General features: G+C 31.9%; 1 pseudogene; it reads left to right on the top strand.

Moving 5' to 3' along the window:
• Nucleotides 1-12,485: 12,485 nt before the first annotated feature.
• On the top strand, nucleotides 12,486-13,493 carry LOC112802978 (lipid transfer protein EARLI 1-like; annotated as a pseudogene).
• The last annotated feature ends 554 nt before the right edge of the window (nucleotides 13,494-14,047 follow it).

The raw sequence follows: 14,047 nt of genomic DNA, 5'->3' as shown, positions 1-14,047 counted from the left end.
CTCCAATTACAGGAATTGAGATGCTTCTTCCATAGAAGTTGGAAGTTGGTGCAGTAAAGTCACCAAGCATCTTCCTTGTATCTACACCATTGTTCTCAGGTTCGGCTGCCATGTCTGCCTCTTTTTCGAAATTTGATGTAAGGTCCTCTCCGGAGTGTTATGCTTTAGCTTCTCTTAGCGTCCTCTTCAGATTCCTTTCAGTTTCAGGATTAGCTTCAACAAGAATGTCTTTATCCTTGTTCCTGCTCATATGAAAAAGAAAAGAACAAAGAGAGTAGTGGAATCCTCTATGTCACAGTATAGAGATTCCTTTATGTGTCAGAGGAAAAGAAGAATAGAAGAATGAGGTAGAGAGAGAATGAGAAGAATTCGAACACAGAGAGAGGGAGAGGGTTTGAATTATTAGATGAGTAGAAGAGAATAAATAAAATAAAGAGAAAGAGATGAGAGAGAGAGTATTCAAAATTTAAGAAGAGGAAAAGAAAAATATTTTTATTTTTATTTAATTAACTAAGTTAGTTTCGAAAATTTGAAAAAGAAATACACGAAAATTAAAAACTAAAACAATTAGTTAATTAAAAAAAAGATTTTTGAAAAGTGGTTAGTGATTTTCAAAAATTAGAAGTGAAAAAGTAGTTACGTAGTTTTGAAAAAGATAAGAAATAGTAAACTTTTTAAAATTAAAACAAACAAGTCAAGTAGTTAGTTGAAAAAGAAATGAAAATAAATTTTGAAAAGATAAGAAGTTAGAAAAAGATTTGGAAATTAAAATTTTAAAAAGATATGATTGAAATTTATTTTGAAAAAGAAATTAAAAAGATTTGATTTTTAAAATTAAAGTTGATGACTTGACTAACAAGAAACTAAAAGATATGATTCTAGAATTCAAAGATTGAACCTTTCTTAACAAGAAAGTAACAAACTTTAAATTTTTTAATCAAAACATTAATTGTTAGCAAGGATTTTCGAAAATATGAAATAAAATTAAGAAAAAGATTTTGAAAAATTAGTTTTAAAATTTTCGAAAACATTAAAAGAAAAAATGAAAAAGATTTTGAAAAATTTTAAGAATGAATTTCGAAAATCATAAAAAAATGAAAAATATTTGATTTTGAAAAAGATTTGAAAAGATAAAATTTTTAAATTGAAATTTTGACTTGACTAACAAGAAACAACTAAATTTTAAAAATTTTTGACCAAGTCAACTCAAAATTTCGAAAATTATTAGAAGAATAAGGAAAAGATATTTTTTTTACTTTTGAATTTTTAATGAGGAGAGAGAAAAACAACAAAATGAAACAAAACATAAAAATTTAAGATCAAAACAAATAATGCATGCAAGAACACTTTGAATGTCAAGATGAATACCAAGAACACTTTGAAGATCATGATGAATATCAAGAGCGTATTTTTGAAAGTTTTTAAGAAAGGAAAGACATGCAAGACACCAAACTTAAGAACTTTCGTACTAGGGACACTAACAATTCGAAAATACACCAGAAAAACAAGAAAAGATACAAAACAAGAAAAACTAAAGAACAAACAAGGAAAATCATCAAGAACAACTTGAAGATCATGAAGAACATAATGCATGAATTTTCGAATAAGAAAAATAAATTAAAAAATACAGTTGACATCAAATTTAAAATTTGACAGAAGTCTCAAACAAGAAACACAAAAAATTTTTTGGTTTTATGATTTTATTAAATTTTTTTAAAACTTTTTAAAAAGAAAATAAAGGTTGAAACAAGAAAGCAGGTTACCTAATCTAAACAACAAGATGAACCGTTAGTTGTCCAAACTCGAACAATCCCCGACAATGGTGCCAAAAACTGGGTGCACAGAATTGTGATCACACTTTTCACAACTCCGGTACAACTAACCAGCAAGTGCACTAGGTCATCCAAGTAATAAACCTTACGCAAGTAAGGGTCGATCCCACAGAGATTGCCGGCTTGAAGCAAGCTATGGTCATCCTGTAAATCTTAGTCAGACGGATTCAATTGGTTGAGTTTTGATAATTGAAAGATAAATAAAACGTAAATTAAAATAAATATACTTATGAAATTCATTGGTGGAAATTTCAGATAAACGTTTGGAGATGCTTTATTGCTTATGAACCTCTACTTCCTATTGTCTTTATCTAATCATGCGTGCTCCCTTCCATGGCAAGCTTTATGTTGGTGGATCACCATTGTCAATGGCTACCATTCGTCCTCTCAGTGAAAATGGTCCAGGTACGGTTTCTGTATGGCTAATCAACTATCGGATCTCTCGTCTCGGATGAAAAATACCAGGCACAGCTACCGCACGGCTAATCATCTGTCGGTTCTCACTTGTGTCGGAATATGATCTCTCTACCCTTTTGTACACTGTCACTGCGCCCAATATTTGTGAGTTTGAAGCTCCTCACAGTCATCCCATCCCAGATCCTATTTGGAATACCACAGACAAGGTTTAGACATTCCGGATCTCGGAAATGCTGCCAATTGGTTCTAGCCTCTACCACGAAGGTTCTAATCATACGGATTTGAATGCTCTATTGTCAGGAGAGGTAAGTCAAATCCGTGGATCAGAGACCCAAGAGACTATACTCCGGCTGTCGTCCAATGACTATGTTTAACATCATGTAGACCGCTTGTGGTTGTTAGGCACACGGATCTTGGCTAAGCGAGTAACGAAGATAGTAGGTGATTGTCATGGATCACTCCTTCATTCTGACTTAACTAAATTAAGTATGAGAGTATATCTTGGAGAAGAAGTAACCATGAATTGAAAGAGAAACAATAGTACTTGCATTAATTCATGAAGAATAGCAGAGCTCCGCACCTTAATCTATGAGTTGTAGAAACTCCACCATTGGAAAATACATAAGAAAAAAAGGTCTAGGCATGGCTGAATGGCCAGCCTCCCAAATGTGAAAAATGGCATAAGATCTAAATACAATAGTAAAAAGTGCTATTTATACTAAACTAGTTACTAAGGATTACAGAAAATAAGTAACTAAGTGCAGATAGTGCAGAAATCCACTTCCGGAGTCCACTTGGTGTGTGCTTGGGCTGAGCATTGAGCTTTACATGTGCATAGGCCTTTTCTATAGTTAAACGCCAGCTTGGATGCCAGTTTGGGCGTTTAACTCCAGTTTTGGTGCCAGTTCCGACGTTTTACGCTAGAAAAGGGTCTCTGGCTGGCGTTTGAACGCCAGTTTGGGCCATCAAATCTCGAGCAAAAGTATGGACTATTAAACATTGCTGGAAATCCCAAGATGTTAGCTTTCCAGCCCAATTAAGAATGCTCTAATTGGACTTTTGTAGCTCGAGAAAAATGCATTTGAGTGCAGGGAGGTCAGAATCCAACAACATCTGTAGTCCTTTCTTAGCCTCTGAATCAGATTTTTGCTCAGTCCCTCAACTTCAGGCAAAAATTTCTGAAATTACAGAAAAACACACAAACTCATAGTAAAGTCCAGAAATGTTATTTTTTCATAAAACTAATAAAAATATAATAAAAATTAACTAAAATAGACTAAAAACTATGTAAAAACAATGCCAAAAAGCGTATAAATTATCCGCTCATCAATGACGCTTGTCATCAGAATTTCCTGGCGTTCTCTACATTGGATGGTAGTTTTTAACTGGTTATTAAAATAAAAACCAGTTTAAAAAAAACGGTTTTTTACCAAAAAATTGGTTTTTATACTAAAAAATTGGTTTTTACAATTAAAAATTGTTTTTACACAAAAATTAATTTTTTTACATGCAAAAACCCAAATTTTTTTACCTTTTTTTAAATTAAAATTTTTTAATTTAAAAATTAATTTTTTTCTTTTTAAATGAAACGAGTAACATTTGTAAATAATAAAATCCCTTCCATTGCTTTGTTCCTTTTTCTTTCTTATCTCTTTTCAGCATTTTCTATAAATAATTTTTTCTAATGTAAATAATTTTCTTTCTAAATGTTACGAGTAAATTTTTCTTATCTCCTTCTCTATATCTCTCTCCTTTTCTCTCCCCTCCTCTTCTCTCTTCCTTCTCTCTCCCCTTCCTTTATTTCTCCCCCTCCCCTCTCTGTCTTCCACTTTCTTTTTCCGCTCTCCCACCCTCCTCTCTCTCTCCTCCTCTCTTCCTTTTCTCTTTGTCCCATTTTTCTCTCTCCCCTTCTGTCCTGTCTCTCCTTCTCTCTTCCTTTTCTCTCTCTCTCTCTCCCTCCTCTCTATTTATCTTTCTCTCTCCCCTTCCCCTTTTTCTCCCCTCTTTCTTTCTCTCTATTTTTCTCTCCCTCTCTCTCCCCATGCTCTCTTTCCCCTCACCTCTTTCGCTCTTCCCTCATCTCCCTCTCTCCTTCCTTCTCTCCTCCTCTATTTCTCTCTATCTGTCTCTCTTTCTGTATCTCTCTCCCTCTCTCTTCCTATATCTCTCATTGCCCTCTTTCTCTCTCTTATTCTCTCTCTCTCTCTCTTTTCCTTTTTCTCTATTCTCATATCTCCCCTTTTTCTCTCTCTCCTCCTCTATCTCCTCCTTCTCTCTCTTCTCTCTCCTCTTTCTCTCTCTTGTAAGAATCTGCATTTTTAGGTAAAATCGTTTTAATAAAATAATTTTAGTGCCCAGGATAGATTTAAAATTTAGAAATTTTATTTTGAAAATATAAATATGAAATTTGATTTCAGTAAATTTTTATGAGTAAGAAAATGTACCTTTTCGAAAAGATTTTTGTAAAAATGCATACTGGCGCTTAAGCTGGCAGTACCGGCTCTAAACTGTCCAGTACCGCGTATTTTGAAAAATAATATTTTAAAAATTAATTTATTATTTTGAGAAGATAAAAATAATTTAGAATAAAAATCGGACACTAATCTTAAAGGTTTTGACCCAAGGTAGGCCAAACGGACCAAAAACACTAACGGTTTAGACCGGGTCCAAGGTCCAACATATATAAGCTCATTTAATGAGCTTTGAGCTCATTTTCCAGCCCTAAGAGAGAGAGGGGGATGCAGCTGCCATGAGAGGAGAGGGAGAAGAGAAAATACTATTCACCCTCACCTTCTTTTGCTTGTAACTTGAGCTACGGACCTCCGATTGATGAGCCGTTTGTGGCCACGCGAAGCTCTTAACGAGCTCTTCCTTTCTATCAAAAGAAATCTGGTAAGATCTCTCTCTTCATACTCCAGTTTTGTGCCCTAAGTTCTGCATGTTTTTGGGTTTAGTTTTTTAGTAGATTTTGTGGTTTTGCTTATTTAGGTGATCTCTAGTAGCGGGTAATTGATGGATTTTATCCCTACTCACATTGGATAAAATAAGGTTTCACTAAACCCTTGTGTTTAGTTATTTTGTGTATCTTAGGTTTTGATTTTGGTGATATATGTGTTGTTAATTTGAGCTTTGGTGTTTGTTGGAGTTAATTGAGACTTTGGATCAAGCTTGGTGGCTTCGTTATGGTCTTTGGTGCGGTTCGAAATCGGCCAAAGTATGGTTTCGGTTTTCTTTATGTAGTATGTAATGTTCATGGACACTTAAGCTAGTTGACCCTAAGATAGGATTGAATGTTATTGGTGTATGAATGATTATATAAGAATTGGTGCTAATTATTGGTTGTATTGGATTAGTGTGGTTGATGATGATTGTTGAAGATTATTGGTATTGATGAGTATTCATGGTGATTGATTATATTGGTTAATAATGAGGATTATAAGAATTTAAGGTAATGAGTTAATGTAAAATGTTGTGGTGGTTTGGAATGAAGGATATTGATGATTATGAAGTGTGATGATATATGTTATTGGTGATTATTGGTATTTAATGGTTATGAAGGTTGATGATGAATGTGTGAATTATTGTTGTTGATGAGAGTAAAGGTTTTGGTTGTTGAGGTTGTTGAGGGTTGGTGGTGATTATGAGTGTAGGTTCATGATTGAATTGCAATTATGATCTGGTAGTGATATATGGTTCCTTGATGTAGGAATTGTGTAAATTGTTCATGATTGAGAATTTTGATTGAGGATTATGGTTTTGTGTTGGTTTATGGAGAGAATGTTAAGTGAATTAGGTGTGGAGGTGATGAAAGTGTAATGGGATGTTAGAGTGTAGTGTGCAATAGTGTTTTATGATGTTTGAGTATGTTTTAATGTGGACTGTTTTGGTTGTGAAAATTAGAAAATTGTGAAGTTTGAGGTTTTGGATAAAAATAGATTTTTGGTAAACTTTGTCTGATGATAACTTTTGCCTCGATTTTTAAAATTGAGTGGAATTTGTTTTAAATTAAAGATGATGTTAGGAGCTCTAAAATGATATAAAGTTTGAGAAAAATAGATTTTTGTAGACGGAGTTATGATCATTCAAAGTTGGTGTTAAAAATCTGAAATTCTGCAAAGTTACAGAATTTCAAGATTTCTGATATGTGCGCATGCACAACTCTGCGAAAATGTTATTCTGTGCGAAATCACAGGCAGGAAAAAGGGCTCTGATAGCAGCGCTAGCATAGGTTGTGTGCCCACACATCAATGAAGAATTATGACCTGTGCGCACACACAAGTCGGGAAGGGTTGTCTGTTGGGGGCGCCCGCACAACTTGTGTGAGTGAACAGGCTTGTAAGTTTTAATACTTGTGCGTACGCACACCCCTTTGCATACGCACACCCCTGTGCATACGCACACTTTGAAAATCTTCCTCGGCGTGCGTACGAACACTCCTGTGCGGACTTACACACCCTGTTTCACAAATTTAACTTGTTTTCAACTATTCCACCTTCCCGACAAGGTTGTAAGCTTCTATAACACCATTTTAGGATTCTCAGGCTCATTTTAGAGCATTGAAATATGGGAAAGGTCCTAGGGGTTTAAGTTGGATTTTCCTTTGAAAAGTTAGCAAATGGAGGTTTAGGTTTCTGGTGTATTGCGGATGAGTTAGTTGAGAGAAAAGGAAGAGAGGTGCATATGGTGATGGTTGACAATGAATTGAAAAACTGATGAACCAATGAATTTAGAATGGAATATTTATGATATTGGGGATGGTTGTGATGAGTTAAGAACTTGGAAAGGAATGATTATAGTTAATGGAATGAGTATGAGTGAAAGGATGCTATGAGTACTAGCCTCTGAGATCGAATATGTGATTATGATATGTATTATGTTTCGTCGTAGGGGTTGTGGCAGTCTCCCACCTACGTTCGGAGGTGAGGCGTGAAGCTGGGCTTCTCACTCATATGTGTTGCTCAAGAGGAAGGTGGTAAGGCACTCTCCCTCGGAACTTTTCCCTCTTAAAGGAGAAGGTGGTAGGGTACTCTCCCTCGGAATTTTTCTCCTGAGCATGGGTTTCTCTCTGATTGCAAGGTGGTAGGGCACTAACCCACGGAATCATGCGATAACCAGAGGAAAGTGGTAGGGCACGCTCTCTCGGAAGATTTCCTTCTGAAAGGAGAAGGTGGTAGGGCACTCTCCCTCGAAATTTTACTCCTTATGCGCAATAGAGAGACTAATCCGGGAGTTGTCGACCGGATTTGCTGTCGGGTTTGGCACAATAACCGACATGTGATATCACAGCCAATAGGAGAGACATTCATCACATGCATTTCTTATGTGCTTGTTTGTTTTGACTACTTGAGTTTGCCTAATTGTATAATATGTCTACTTGCTTCTTGAATTACTTGTATATACATGAATATTATCTGTGCTTTACTTGGTTGCATTAATTGTGATTGTCTGGTGCTGAGGAGGTTAGGTAGGCGGTAGCGATGGGATCGCACGGAGGTTAAGAGGGCGAAGGTTGTGGGATATAGCGGTGTGATTAGTATTAGTTAGAATCCCCCTAAGTTTAGATAACCCGGTTTATGGTTTAAGTTCTTTATGTATTTATTTATTTTGTTCTAAGCTTGAATACCCGTATGCGATGTGAAGTTCTAGGATTGCCTTCGGCGTCCCAAGACCTTACATCTTACATCATTGGGCACTGTTACCATACTGAGAACCTCTGGTTCTCATTCCATACTTTATTATTATTTTTCAGATGCAGGTCGTAACCTACTTCGGTGAGATTGCAGATATGGTGACAGAGCGGAGTATAGTTCGTTCCTTGTTTATTTCTGTTTTACTCTCGTCATAGTAATCTCTCACCTTTTGTATATTTATCTTTATCGCCTTAGATGCTTACTTGAGAGATAGGTTGTATAAGCTGTTTTAATTCTAAAACTCTGTATATTTCTACTTGTAACTAGTCGGCTTAAACTCTGCAAGCTACTGCTAGTTCTCTATGATTATTATATTCTTATATTTATATATGTTATATCCTTTTATTCTTATACCTTGTACCTTATGCGTTTAGTTACCGTGTGCAAACACTTCACGTCTGTAATTTCGCATTATACGACTTTGAGCTTTAATCCTTCATCATGTTTCTAGAATATATTACTTCCTTCTACATATATATGTATAAGTCTTAGAATTATTGTAACCTTTGCTTTACGACTAGAGGTAAAACTTAGTGTAATTGGGGTGTTACATCTCTTGCTTTGGAGAGAAGAGGAAAAAAGAGAGAGGAGAGGGATAGAGAGTGAGAGAAGACTAAAAGAGAAAGAGAAAAGGGAGAGTATGGGAAGAAAGAGGAGAAGGAGAGAAAAGAAAGAGAGGAAGCGGAGGAGAGAGAGGGAAGGGGAGAGAGAAAGAAGGAAAGGAAAGAGAGAGGAGCGAGAAAGAGAGAGAAAAGAAAAAAAGGAGAGAGAGAGAGAGAAAGAGAATGGAGGGGGAGAGAGAAAGGAGGGAGAGGAGAGAGAGAGAGAGAGAGAGAGAGAGAAAGGAGAGAGAGGGACGAAAAAGAGAAAGAGGAGAGAAAGAAGAGAGAGAGAAAGAGAGAAGAGGAGGAGGAGGAGGCAGAGGAGGGAAGAGATGAAAACGGGAGAGATGAGTAGATAGAAAAAGGGGTGGAGAGAGAAAAAGAGAGAAAAAAAGGAGAGAAAGAGGACAAGGAGAGAGAGAGAGAGAGAAAGAGACAAAGGGGAGAGAAGGAGAGAGAGACAAAGAGAGAGAAGGAGAGAAAGAGAGAGTGGGAAGAGAAAAGGAGAGAGAAAGAAAGAAGGAAAGAGAGAAAGAGGGAAGGAGATACAGAGAGAGAGAGAGAGAAGGGGAAAGAGACAGATAAGGAAGAGAGAGGAGGGAGAGAGAGAGAGAGAGAGAGAGAGAGAGAGGAAGAGAGGAGGGAAGGGACGGGGAGAGAGAGAAGGGGAAAAAGAGAGAAGCAGAGAGAGAGGGAAAGGAGAGAGAATGGGAGAGGAGATAGAGAGAGAAAAGAGCGAGAGAGAGAGAGAGAGAAAGAGAGGAAAAAGAAGAGAGAGAAGGAAGAATTTAATTTAGTTTTGGTTTGGTTAACTGGTTAAAAATTGATTTTTTTTTAATTTGGTTTTGGTTAATCAATTTTAAAAAATATAGATATAATTTTTAAAATTATTTTATTAAACTAATTAACAAAAATATGGTTATAATTTTTTAACTGATTAACCACATTTTAGTTTTTTTTTTGAACACCCCTATTCTAATGTGTTTCATTCTCTCTAACCTTACACACTCTTCTCTTCTTCTTGATCAAGATATTTTAACATCAGCATATATTTAAAATTTTATGAAAAAAAAAAATAAACAACAAAAACAAAAGAAAAAAAATAGAAGACTTGAATACTAAACAAACTTGATCATTAATTATTTGTTGTCTATTATTCTTGGAAATGAAGAGTCAAATGCCATTTCTAATGGTATCAAGTATTCTTTTTTACAAATAGAGAAATTTTTACTCTTAATTAGTTTACATTCATTCATTTATCTTTATGTTATATTACATTTTCATTTTTTTAATTAAATATTTGTGACGATGAATCAATGTGAAATAATAAGAATCATTATTCTTTCACAAATAATGACTATAGGAAGTTCTCTTTATGAATGGTTGGTTCAAAATTTAATTTTATGTTTTTTCCAAAGTTTTGAAAACGGGATTGAATTAGTCAGTCGAACTGATCAGACTAAAAAAATCGTTCATAAATTCAGTTCGATCCATAAGATAAACTACCAATTTAAAAAATATTTGAATATCTCACCTTTTGCATATATTAAAACCCATCCATATTAATATTTTTATAATTATTGAACAAGTGAGTCTACCTTAAAAAATATAATTATATGAAACTTAAATAATAATAGAATTTATCATTGCTGAATGGAATTTGTCGTATCACTAGAAAAAAAAAACAGTATTTGTTATAAAAAAAAAATGTTATTATGAAAAATGTCAAATTTGTTACGATAGAATTTTGTAACAAAAAAAATTTGTTACCATATATTCCATTATAAAAAAATTTTGTAAACAAAAAATAAATTATTACAATACAAAATAATATTTTGTACTAATATTTTTAATACAAAAATTAAAATTTATTACATAATTAGATTTTTTTGTGCTATAATATTTTGTTACAGAATATTACGTACTTTAATTTCGCATTTTTATTCTTTAGTTACAAAAATAGAAGATTTATTGTAGAATATTTAATTAAATAATTGATATATCAATTAATTTTTTAAATTCGTTGGCTTAACATTTATATAATATATAATATATAGATAATTAAAATATCTTACATGTAATTAAAATTTTTTTATAATAAAATAAGTTTTATAAATTCAACTAAACACAATTTTTTTTTATTATAAAATTTGTATCAGGTAGGATTTATAATCTTTAACTCTTTTAATATGTTTCAGTCAATATAATATAGTCTAGTATGTTGCCATCAATTTTATATCCCTATAAATATAAACAATAAAAACCAATTAAAAAATAATATAATCTATCTTTAAAATTTAAAATTAGCTAATTAAAGATATAAATTATCAAGAATTGATAATTTAATATATAAACTAAGGCTAATTAATCATAATTCAATTACAACTTAGTAAACAAATTTATTAAATTTGCATAAGTATCAATTATCAAACAATCACTACAAAACACGAATATTCCACCAAAATTCTTAACTATCACTAGGTTAGACTATTTCTTTTTATACATAATAATTTTTTAAATATATTATATAAGGTTTAATTACTCTTTTAATCCTTATAATTTTACCAAATTTTTAATTAGGTCTTTATACTTTTTATCTTTTTAATTGGGTCCTTACACTACTTTTAATTTTATAATTAGGTCCTTTTCATGTCAAAAATCAAAATACATGCGATTAAAGATCTAATTAGATTTTAAATTATAAATACCTTCAATTTGCGAAAAAATATTCAGTTAATTCTAACCTTTTATACACTAGGAAGGACCTAATTATAAAATTAAAAGTAATGTAGGATCCCAATTATAAAAATATAAGAACGTAATTATAAATTTTTTGGTAAAACTATAAAAATTAACAGAATAATTAAACTATTATATAATTATATATTATATTTCCTAATTAATATATATGATCTAAAACATTCAATTATTATTTTTATAATTATTTAATTTTTATTTTTATTTTATATTCACTCTTTCTTAAATTAACTATTTTTAATTGTACAAAATTATTAAAATTAAGATTAAAATTTATTAAACATCTATAAAAAATTAACAAAAATACTTTCATTAATCATAAAATAAATATTTTAATCATAAATTAAAAATAAATATTTTATGCTTGGGAAAAAAGTTTTTTATTTATTTTTTATAGATGTTTAATAAAATTTAATGTTTCTTTTAATAATTTTGTACAATTAAAAATAGTTGATCATAAAATATTTTACTTAATTATTTATGATTAATTAAATATTTATAGATGTTTAATTAAATGTTTGTGATTAAAATATTTATAATTAGTAAAAGTATTTTTATTTAATTTTTATAGATGTTTAATAAAATTTAATATTTATATTAATAATTTCGTACAATTAAAAATAATTAATTTAATAAATAATGATTATAAAATAAAATTAAAATTAAATAAATATAAAAATAATATTTAATTAAATGTTTTAGATTATATATATATATATATATATATATATTAATTAGAAAATAGAATAATATTAAAAAAAGTATAACATATAACAAGAAATAATTGAATCTAGTGATAGTAAAGTTGCTCTTCCTCCATCAACTTTCCTGTTCAAATAAATCCTAGTCAAAAGTTGACCAAAAAAAAAATCAGTTGCCACCTTGATATATATTTTAAAAGGATAACAAAATAATAAAAAAAAAAGTTAAAACAATAATATATCAGTAAAAAAAGAAAGTCAAAAATATTGTCATTACTCAAAATTCTCTATATGGATAATCTACTGATGATTGATATGTCGTACAATATTACATCAATTCATCACAAGAATCCAACACTTAACCTCACGTTAATAACACACGGGTTAATTATTTACTTAAAAACCAAAAGTAACTATTGAAAATTTCCCTTCACGCCTGTGGAAAAATGATGAGAAGACACTCTATATATAAACCCTTCGTTCGAGGCAAATAGCTCATCAGCCACCTTCACAAATTCTTAAGCTCAACTGCTCAATTAACTACAAGAATTTCCAAAACATGGCCTTCAAACTATGTTCCTCTAATAATATTGCTCTTTTCTTCACACTCAACCTCCTCTTCTTTGCACTTGTCTCTGGATGTGGCTACAAATGCTCTAACCCTAAACCTAAGCCAAATCCAAACCCTAACCCTAATAATCCAAACCCCAACCCCAACAACCCAAATAATCCCAATCCTAACCCTAATAATCCAAACCCCAGTCCCAGCCCCAACAATCCAAATCCTAATCCTAACCCAAACAACCCTAACAATAACACGACATGCCCACGCGACGCGCTCAAATTGGGCATATGCGCCAATGTGCTGAGCGGTTTGTTGAACATAACTTTGGGTCAGCCGCCGGTGACCCCCTGCTGCTCCCTCCTCAGCGGTCTGGTCGATCTCGAAGCTGCAATTTGCCTTTGCACGGCGCTTCGAGGAAACATCCTTGGCATTAACATCAACTTCCAATCTCCCTTAGCCTGCTTCTCAATGTCTGCTCAAGGCAAGTGCCACGTGGCTTCCAGTGTTCCTAAGCACAAATGATAACTATAATACTTATATGAGGAATGCTAGAAAATCAGCCATCCATGTTTGAAAATATTGAATAAAGTAAGTTATTGAACTATTAAACTAAAAGAATTATACTAAAATAATTAAATTAATGATTAAATGATCGCCAAAAACAATAAATTCTAATGGCCCTAGCATTTCTCTACTTATGTATCATATCATGTCCTTGACATACACAATAGTATTTGCTTGGTGATGTATCTATGGTAGTGTGGTGTGGTGTGTGTAATTATTCTTATTATTGTATTACGACGTTGTACGTGCATGGATGGTTAACCTTTCGTTATCATCACTTCATTTCAGTACTTTCCAGTCATTGTATTGTATCATGAACACTGAATAAATTTCCTCCAGTCATCATTGTGTTGGAGGGACCCAAATGTTTGATGTGCTTTAATTTATAGTATTGTTATTTAATAAAATAATTGAAGAATGTCACTTATAATATCAATGATAGTTGTGACAAAATTGCTGAGTCAAGATATTCTCTTTAGTTACTTAAATGTTTTGAGTTTGATGAGTTTTGATAAAAACCATTTTGTTTGAAGACTTTAAATTTTATCCGTAAAACTTCTGTCAAGTCAACTTAAGTTAGTTCAATTGTTAAAATAGAATCTAATTGTCATGTTGTGGAAGTTACTTATAACAAAAGTTTAAGGTATTAGATAGATTTAAATGACTGATTAAGTTGTGTAAGACATTTCTGTACTTAAAGCGTGATTGTATATAGGTTTATTTTTTGCCTTATGATAAAATTCTTTGAAAATAACGCAGATCAAATAATTTTAGAATTGTCCGTCAAATAAATTTGATATTGTATTAAATTACATATTTTAAAATTTTAAATTGTTTAGTAAAAATTGAAATAAATAAATGATTATATATATATATATATATATATATATATATATATATATAAAAAAAAACAAAAAGT

The sequence above is a fragment of the Arachis hypogaea genome, chromosome 1, assembly GCF_003086295.3.
Source record: "Arachis hypogaea cultivar Tifrunner chromosome 1, arahy.Tifrunner.gnm2.J5K5, whole genome shotgun sequence".
NCBI classification, from domain to species: domain Eukaryota; kingdom Viridiplantae; phylum Streptophyta; class Magnoliopsida; order Fabales; family Fabaceae; genus Arachis; species Arachis hypogaea.
Note: the sequence above shows the minus strand (reverse complement) of the source record. Positions and strands in the feature narration are given on the sequence as shown.